General features: G+C 34.2%; 1 pseudogene; it reads left to right on the top strand.

The window, feature by feature from the left end:
• Positions 1–219: 219 nt before the first annotated feature.
• On the top strand, positions 220–338 carry LOC118613922 (annotated as a pseudogene).
• The last annotated feature ends 10,099 nt before the right edge of the window (positions 339–10,437 follow it).

The following is a 10,437-nucleotide window of genomic DNA, read 5'->3' as shown; positions in this document are numbered from 1 at the left end:
ATTTTCTTGGGCCTCTTCATACCATAGTTATTGTCCTAATAGTGAATGTCCCACAAGTGGATATGAGTGACATTTTTATGGCCTTTCTTTACTTTACTTGAAGCAGTCACAATGGCCTGCCCAGATTCAAAGGGAAGGGACCCAGGGTTAGTAACAAGAGTCTTGAAGAGCATGTGGGTAGGAAATACTATTGCAACTGTCTTTAAAAATCACAATCTGGTCTACGGCCATGCCACCCTGAACAAGCCTGATCCCATCTGATCTTGGAAGCTAAGCAGAGTCGAGCCTGGTTAGTACATAGATGGGAGACCACCCAGGAAGACTAGGTGCTATAGGCATAAAAAATAAAAATAAGGGATTGTAAATTGACAAGATCCTTGTAATCTGTGAGGTCAATCAAGGATTGCCTTGCCTAAAAATAAATAAATAAAATAAAATAAAATCACAATCTGTTGCAGGGACTTAAGTAACAAGTAACTATCTGTAGGTTAATTCTGTACCATCCACATAATCCAAATTCCAACCCATATGTCTCTCCAGTTCTAATCGGTGTAACTTTTTGTCTATCTCTCCCTTAGATGTTTAAAGATAGGAGGAAATTGCTTTCATACATTAGAATATCAAATCATTATATGTTAAATCCAATATTTTCCCTGCCTACCTCACAGGTAATAATATACATAAAAAGGACTTTTATATAAAATGTGCAGTACAGTACAAACATAAGGTCCTGTTAATATAGTTGTTAGTCGTTCCCTCAGTTCTTGGGATTGGGAAGGTATGTGATTTAAACACATTGAAAAACATGTGCCATGTCCAGGCTAGATACATGGTAACAAGGCTGTGTTAATTTTTTTTTCTCTAAGTACATAGAGTACTCTCGTGGGCTAATTCTAAAAAGGAGAAAAACTATAAATTTCCCTAAAATTATAAGTTAACATTGATAATGCTCTAGAGCTGTTACATGTTGTAACATATTCATGGTTTGCAAAACTTGTTACTAAATTGCAACTTGCATTTTTTTTTACATGAAAGAACATTGAGCAGAAAATTTCATAATGTATCTCACCTGATAAGAGTAAATATTGTTTTAGCTACATATGCCTGTGAATGTGTGTTTGTGTACTTGCTTATTAAATAAAATTCATTTTTCTGATAAAAATATGTAATATAATAATATATAAATAATGTCATATATTAATATGCATTATATATGTATTATATATTACATATATATTATATAATATACTATATATAATATGTATTATATAATTATTATAGACATGCATATTATGTAGATAATTTAATGCATGACAATATCAAAATAGATCTCATAATAGTTTCTAGGTTAAATCTGGTTGATAATCAAATCTATACCCCTGTCAGTATGTCATCTTTTTTTCCCAGCTTTGAAGGAGGGAAGAAAGTAAAACAACCAAACAAAAACTCCCCAACATGTCCCCCCAAAATAAATCTTACAAAAATGAGATAGTCAAATAGACAATGTTATTCAATTTATGTCCTTTCTGCTGAGATGGCCAATTTTTAGAAGTGAAAATTGATTTCCTAGGGTGTGAACTGTGCCCCTCAGTTTATTTCTGCTAGAACAGAAATTTTAAAAGATTGGAAAAAATTACAATCAGCTTTAAAGTAAACCTTACTAGAGATCCTCAAAATTAATACTCAATGCTTCACTTTCAAAATTCGATATAGTTTTATCTTTGACTCAGCATCACTATCTAAAATATGGAAGAATGTAACTTTTAGGATCATCTCTCATTTATCACAGGCAAAAAATAACAAATAAATCAACATATGACATTCTTACATCTCCAGGGTCACAAATATATTACTGTTTCATAAAAGGCAAAGAGAGAGAGAGAGAGAGAGAGAGAGAGAGAGAGAGAGAGAGAGAGAAAGAGAATATGTGCTAGTGTTATTTCCTTCCAAATACAAATTATAAACTATCACCTTGTTTTCTCAAGAAAGCGTTTACCCAAACCTAATTCTCACACGTTAGGTTTCCAGTAAGAGTTCCAATTCTATTTGCTAGCATCGTACCCAGGTTATAAACCTTTTGGTGCTTTATGGGTTTACAGGAAACGAATTTAAAAAGCGACTCACATTCCCTTTTTGTCTACACATATACATTTACTTTGTGATATTGATTTTAGGTGAAATAAATAAAATAAAATTCTGTTTAGAAAACAGCAAACCAAGATACATGTGATGTACTTTATTTTAATAACTCGTGCATTCTTAAGTTTGGAGAGCTATAACATTTAAATATTTTTATTGTGTGCATATATTTTGGAATGGTACTATGAATTATGTGGTGAGAGTTGTTTAAATGATACACAACACCAAAAGAATAAGTTACAAAGAGAAAAACATAGCTAATCAACTGATTATCTTATATAAGTGCATAGTATCCGTATAAGAATGAGCTCATACTTAGTTCAAATTCCAGTTCATATATTTATTGTGAAGTGAGAATGATTAATAGCATCTACCTCTTAGGGTTAGCAGGATTAAATGATAGAATTCCTGTACATCCCATTAGCACAGTGGCTGACATATAGACAGGACTTGATGGCTATGAGCCATTATTCTTATTGCCAAGCTCAGCTGTCCCCGTCATCTGTGAAGCCTAGCTTTCGAAACTTCCCAAATACCTGAATAAGAATTATCTTTCTCTTTCTGTACAACTTCGGCATTTTGTTTACCTAACACTTCTATTGTGAATTATGGTTATTAATATATATATGCCTGTCTTCCTCATTAGATATTAGGTTCCAGAGGATAACGACCATGTCTTCTTCATCTTTATATTTTTTTTCTCTCAGTACACCTTTCCCAATACCTAATACCGGGTTTATACATGTTATAATTTAAATAAATATTTATTAAGATGACGGTTTCCTTCTCATCCTTCAGGTCTCATGGCAAATGCCATCTCTCTATTGACTCATTCTAAAGTAGCCTTGCTGTCCTACTCACCCTCTATGAAAGTAAGTTGATTACATCATTCTGTTTATTTCATTCACAGTCTTATCATTTTGGGGAAATTATTTAATTAAGATATGCACTTGTTCATTACTTATCTCTCCTAACAGAATGTAAGTACCATGACAGTGGAGCCCTTGCTCCTCACCCAATCCTTAGCCCCAAGGCAGTAAGTAGCAATGTAAGAAGTCAGAAAGTATATCTTAAATGAATGATGACATCTCCTAGGGCCCGGATATGACACTGGCAGAAAGGATGTGTCCCAATGCCTCCTGTTGAAAACCTAGTAAAGTTGGTGATGACTTCTGAATATTTAAAAAGGTGATATTCAGGAACAAATATGAATAAAGTATCAGTATCTGCCTCACTTCTTTTGTCTCTGCCATCCCCAGCTACTTTTGCTCACAGAGACCACACTACCTGCAAATTTAAGCCAAATGAATTCCCAAACCAACCATGGCATGAAGAAGGAAAGCCTTAAGCTGCTGCTGGAGCCATGATCGAAATAGTAGGACCGCAGTCATACCTGGATGGTTTAGACGAGGTTTACTTACATGAAAGGGTCTGCCAAATAATACACTCAGGTAAGCACTGTCATCTAATATAGGTAATGAAAGACTTTCTGACTTACTCGGAAACAGCTAAGACATTGCACTATTTGAATGAGGCAACCAAAATTTTGAATAATCTTTAATAAATAGATGGAGAGGGTCTTCTACTTGGCTCATATCCAAATTTGTATCAGGGTCTGGTGAATGATCTGGTCCCTTGAAAACTGATCGAAAAGATCTGGTGGGATCTGTGGTAAAAATAGTTTTGAAGCCTGATTGATAGCCATTATAGAAGAGGGGTTTCTTATTGTTTTTCTGACTGATTATAAAGAGCCTAACCAATTACATGGAGTGTAACATATTAGGGCTTGGAAAGGAAATAAATCTTTTTTTGGCAGAAATCTATGACCTTGGTGTTAAAGAAATTATAGGCTGTGTCATAGTATAAAATTAACAACTCAGTTTTTCATTAACTAAAAATATTATTACTTGAACCAAAAATTTTGACTCTGGAGCTTCCACATTGATGAACATATGGAAGTGCTGGGGAGAGCGACATGCCTAGTGAGGGCATGGAAATTCTACATCCCTTCCCACATACCTTACCAGAAGCATCTTTCCATCTGGCTATTCCTTAGTTTTATCCTTTTATAATAAATCCTCAATCTAAAACAGAAGACACACAGAGAGAACACCACATAAAGAAAGAGACAGAGATTGGAGCGGTGCATTTATAGCCAACAACTGCCAAAGATTGCTGACACCAGAAGTTAAGAGAAAGACATGAAATAGATTCTGCCTTAAAAATTTCACAGATAGCTTTGCTCCTGCTAACACCTTGATTTTGGAGTTTCAGTATCCAGAATCGGGAGAGAATAGATTTCTGTTGTTTTAAGCTACCCAGTTTGCAGTAATTTGTGATAGCAGCCCAGAGAAACTAATACAGGTTCCTTTACATGGTGCCATCCACATCTATGGACCAACCAAATAGTAACAAAACCTTCCTCAGAGCAAAGCATTCACTTCATAGAGAAAGAAGCACAAAAATGGCTTGGTCTCAGAGAATTTTTCGTAATGGCTGGGTTGTCTCTTATTGGAGTAGGACTGAATGCATTTTTAGTTGTGACTTATCCTTAATGTGATAAGATTAGAGAAGGGTACATTGGGGCATGTTCTCTCCTGTGAAAATTGTAGAAATAAGCATGAAAAAAAAAGGGCTTCAAGGTTCCTTATATAATGTTGGGAATAAAATAAGAGAATTGGTTTATTTGTTTTCCAGAGATGATTTGATGAGTAAGGATTTTAAATTACATTACCTTTTCTGACAGAAGGTAGATCCCTATGTTCTCAATTGTATTCCATTGGAATTGTGAAATTTTTAGGTAGGATGAAGACTTAGCAGGACAAACAAATGATAAAACATATTTCAAAGGAACATATAAAACCATTAAGTAAGTAGGTTTTAGAAAACTAAAAAGCACACCTCAGGGAAGTTGCTGGAACAAACAGTGGTCAAAGAAGAATAGAAGCTATATTTTATACAGCATAAAATAGGCATTTATTAAATGTGAGTACACGTTCATTATTGCAAAATAATAATAAACAGAACTTGACTCTCTCACAGCCCCCATCCAATTCATTGGCATATTTTGTCAGCTTTTCCTTCAAAACATATCTAGAATCTGATCACCTCTTATGACTTCCACTGCTACAGCTACATGTTTCTATCATCTGTACAGGGGATTATTGCAATACTCTCCTAATTTGTATCTCTGTGTTAACCTCAGATTATCTCATTCTTTTGTTCAAAACTCTCCAGTTGGCTTTCATCTCACTCTAAATAATAGCCAAAATCCTTACGATGTTCACAAAGATCTATATGATCTGCCCCCCCAATCCCTCTTACCCCCACCCTCCACCTTACCTCTCTCACTTCATTTCCTACCAATCTCCGCTCAAGGTTTGGTGGCCTCCTTCCTCTTCCTTCTCCTGAAGGAAGGTATCCACATGGCTTACTCCTTTATTTTCTTGAGGATTTTGCTAAACTGTAACTTTATAAATGACACTCCCTATAGCCCATTATTTTTCTCCTCAGTGCTCATTACCATATATATTCTTTGATTTATTTATCTACTTTCCATCTACCCCCACTAAAATGTAAACTCCATGACAGCAGAATGTTTGTTTGTTTACTGCTCTATATCCAATCTTTAAGACACCACCTGAAACACAGTAGCACTGTATTAATAATTTTTTTAGACATTATGGTTCTATATTTTTCTGACTCTTTCACTAGACACTAAAGCTATATATCATTAATCAGTCTTAGTGCTCCAAAAATGTTCTTTGAATGAATTAATATGAAATTTTTTAAAAAGAAATCTATAATGCCATTTATTTTAAAATTCACTTTATGCTCACACTAAATAGTAATTAATAGGCAGAGATAATGTTACTTTTGTTTGAACAGATGAGGAAAAGAATGGAAAGACAACCAATATTCACTTTGAAAACTGACTTCTAATCTTATTTTAAAATTCAAATTATGTTCTAAAATGTCCTAAAGGACTGAGGCAGACGTTTTGAATTCTCTAGACACTGCACCCATATTTCTTAAGTTTGATGTAAAACTTAGGCTTCCTGTTCTCTTATTTTAATTCTCTTTTTTTTTTTTTCCATTTCTATACACAGAAGATAAAGAGAAACATTCATCCTCACAGAATGGCATAGAATGCAGAAGTGATGAGGGCTGCACTCTAAGAGGATTAAGCACACAAAGAAGATAATTAACTTGCAGAGGCCCCACAGAAAATTGTGGAGTAGGGAGAAGAGCATTTGGAGTTTCTGTTATCCTAAGAAAGATCTACTCAGTCAAATAGCTACAGTTTATCCCTCAGAGTTCATTTGTAGTCCTGTTAACATAAATTAAGGAAAAGATTTAACTTAAACATAATGGTAAAGAAAATAAATTAATTTACCAACGTTGTTTGTTTTTAAATATAGGTTGACAGCTAGCTGAAGACCAAAGCACACTATATTTTTTGCTATTGTCTTTAAAATCATTCACAATAAAACTAGCAATAAAACTCTGAACAATAAAATTTCACTAGGGGAAATGATGAGAATGCAGAAATACTAGACTTCTCTAACTACCAACTCTCATAATTGGTTTTACAGCTACTTATATGATACTTTCCATGAGTAGAGAAATTATGAGTGATTTTAATTTTTCTTTGAGCTTTTAAAGTCTTCCAAAAAATTTGCACAAAACATTTTTAAATTACAAAAAATGTGAAAAAATACAATATGCTTATATATTCTTTTCTAATATATAGTAATTCTTCTTGCATATAATGTTCAGCCTTTAAATTTAGACATTAGAAATGCACCTCACGTGTTTGAAAGCAAAAGGCCCAATTGATCTGGCAGATAAACAGCTCCGAGTCTACCAAATTTGACTCATTCCCTGAGTACTGTTTATTGTAAATTGAAAGTGTAATGCCAGGAGAATAAGTCATCATTTAACTAAAGCAAAACACGGAAAGGAATAAGTTTTGACAAGCAATCTGACTGTAAAAAAAGGAATAGAGAAAGAGGAAACGACTAAAGAAAATTTGAGATTTCTTTGCTGCGTGTAATACATTATACACAAACAGCATTGAAAACTGGGCAACAGTTAATTTTTGAAATCTTGCCTAAGGATCTGTTATCACCTAAAATCTTAAGAATATTTATTAATACCCCTGAATACATTATTTTGAACAAGATTTTAAGTCAATCTTACACAGATATGTCACCAGGACATTTCCCCAAAGAAATATCCCTTCTCCTCTTACTTTGGGAAATTTGATTCAAATTGACCCAGTTCTTAGGTTTCTGCCAATCTGGAGTTGGTGCACATAGGAGGAAGATGGCCATCTCCTCAGCCTTGAATAATAATACTAGAGAGACTAATTCTTGTGGGTATCATCTGTAAGCCGAAAATGTCTAAATTATGAATAAAAGCAAAAGGAAATTCATGGCTAAAGGGAATTTCTATCACTTTTTAAATAGTGAGGTAAGGCTCATTAGAATAGAACTGGTTGGAATGATACCAATAAATGTAAGATGCAGAATATAAATCAAAGAAAATTGATTTAAATTTTAGATAATTAAAGCCCACAATTTTCTTAGTGTGTAATGAAATATCTTCTAAATGTAAATAATATAATCGTTAGTTGAAAAATAAAAATATTTACATAAACTATGCACAATCCCTACAAAGGGGCTTCACTGGTATACATGAGACAATACATGTGACGAGATTGCCATCTAGTGGCTAAAATATATTTTTTGTGTGTAGGACTGGAGGCAAAAACTCTTAACGCAAATGTTAGTTTTTCTTACTATTCTATTTGGTTACCAAATGCTTGTATCTTAATGTAGGAATCAAAGAGATTCATATATAGTGGTATATCTGGTGTTTTTTAAATACATAAATAATTTTTCCAATAAATTGTATTATTTTCGGTTTAAAGTGTAATATATTCCATAGTAGAACACTTCTAAACTATTGAAAAGTATAGAAAAGAAAATCTATAACCCCACTACCTAGAAACAATCACAGTTAACATTTTATTTCTTTCAAATTTTTGCATATGCATTCACAATTTTTCACATGATTGGCATCACAAAAAAATAATGTTTTGAAAGATGCTTTAAAACACTAAAGTTCCATTTGGTGTTTTAAAACATGTGATTAAAATCTGCTGTGATTTGAGTCAGGGTCTTTTCCTGGCAGGAATAAAACATGCATACGCATGGATAAGTGAGAGCATATCTCGTGTTTAGGAAACTGCAAGAGCCTCAACACTGTTGGAAAATGAAATTAGAAGTTGACAGTTCAGTGAGAGTGCTAGTAAGAATTAGCAGGAATTGGAGAGGTACATGGAAAGCAGACCAAGAAGAACACTGGACACATTAACTGTTGATATGGATAACCATTGAAGAATTTGGAGTAATGGACTTAAATTACTGGATTTGCATGCCAGAAGATAATAAAATAATTTGATACTAATTTGGAGGACAGAATAAAATAATAGGTCTCATAGCCACATTTTAGAACTACCTAGGGAGTTTTAAAAATGTTGATCCCCAGATCCATTCCAAAGCAGTTAAATCAGGATCCTTGAGAATGAGATATTTTACAAAGTTTCTGAGATAGTAGTATTATTATGCAGCTTGGGGTAAGACTCACAAAATTTAGGAGAAATGGAACTAGAGACAGAAATACCACTTAGAAGAATGTTACATTAGATAATGTGAAAAACCATGTATGCCTACACTAGGTTAGTGACAGTATGCATGCAGAAGGAATTTAAGTGGTAGAATTGACACAAGTTGCTAATTAATTGAACACAAGGTATGAAATACAAAAGAAGCACTCTTTAATGGTGCCTTGATAAATGGTGGTGTCAGTAGGAAATACAGTTGATTGGACTTGTGTGTAGGAGGTGGGAAGTATATTAATTGAGAAGAAGCTACCATTTTTCTTCAGATCCTTTACCAAGGACATACCCTTATATATATTTTCTATTTGCCCTATTGTAAATCTTTGGGCCAGATATTGTACACAACTCTAGCCGACTCTTTCATTCTCTCCTTCGTGATGGTGGTGTCAAGACTCTGCAAACCACATTTTTGCTTCCCCAGGCTGGTCTGTGTTAGGCCCTTCTAGCAGGAGACATGACAGGAAAACTGTCACATTGGTGAGGAAAAAGAGATTTGTTCTTTCCTGTTTGCTTCTTGGTGACTTCCTACACGCTACAATGGCCATTTACACAGCTATTTTTATAGAAGAGTTAAATAAACACTCCCAATCAGTATACAATAGAAGAAACTAGGAGTTGTGACTTAATTCTTTTTCTTATACGAGAGAGAGAAGGAGGAGAGAAAGTCCTCAGCATTTAGGCCTTCAGACAGCCGCCACTTGTTTCTGAACTCTATTTTCTCAAACTCTAAGCTTCTTCTGGCAGATCCTGCTCAAGCCTTCACCATCTAGGGTCCTCACTTATTTTCTTAGGGAAATTCAACTTGCCCTCACATGGGAAAGGAGCCACATCATTGTGCGTGGTTAAACTACATGGACTTTTGTCCAGATGGTGATAAATTTTTCCTTGGCCTGGGGTTTGCCAGAAAATGTAGGGATTTTCCAGGGGTACTATGGGCTCTAATTTTATGAGATAAAGAAAGTGAATGACCTGATTCTAGATTGGTCTCTTTATCAGTGCATGCTACTGCCATTTTCTACCCGATTAATGTAAGAATAAGGGCAACTCGATCCCATTAGTATTAATTTTCTTCCCAATGAACATGATCTAGCATGATGTGAGGTAGGTATAATCTTTAAATTGATATGACTTTGACTCTATCCTTTTGGAAAAAAAAATAACCCTTGTATTCCTGGATATGGATCTTCTGGCTTATTCCTCTAACGGTATCCATATTATTAGAACTATCACTTTAGTTTGGAATTACTGTTTATGAATCATTTAGGAAAAATGGTGCCAGCTCCAAATATAGTGTTTTTGACAATGTAATATTTCCTCTCAGAAAAGTGCAGGTGATGCTGGGGGAGGGGATCTCATTTTATCCTATCAAACTATCTGTATTTCTCTCTACCTCTATCCAAAAAACCATGACACCTGATCATTTTATTCAAAATACTAAGGTAACAGCAGTACCCAATGTGTTCATCATATTGTCTCCCTTCTTTTCATTTACATATAATTTGAGATTTTTTTCACCCCACAAACATCCCATTTCATTCCAAAATCCTAAACTCATATTTATTCTCATGTTAGCTAACGTGCTAAGTATATAACCAAAACACTTCCCCTCA

This window comes from Rousettus aegyptiacus, unplaced genomic scaffold (genome assembly GCF_014176215.1).
Source record: "Rousettus aegyptiacus isolate mRouAeg1 unplaced genomic scaffold, mRouAeg1.p scaffold_m13_p_2, whole genome shotgun sequence".
NCBI classification, from domain to species: Eukaryota; Metazoa; Chordata; class Mammalia; order Chiroptera; family Pteropodidae; genus Rousettus; species Rousettus aegyptiacus.
Note: the sequence above shows the minus strand (reverse complement) of the source record. Positions and strands in the feature narration are given on the sequence as shown.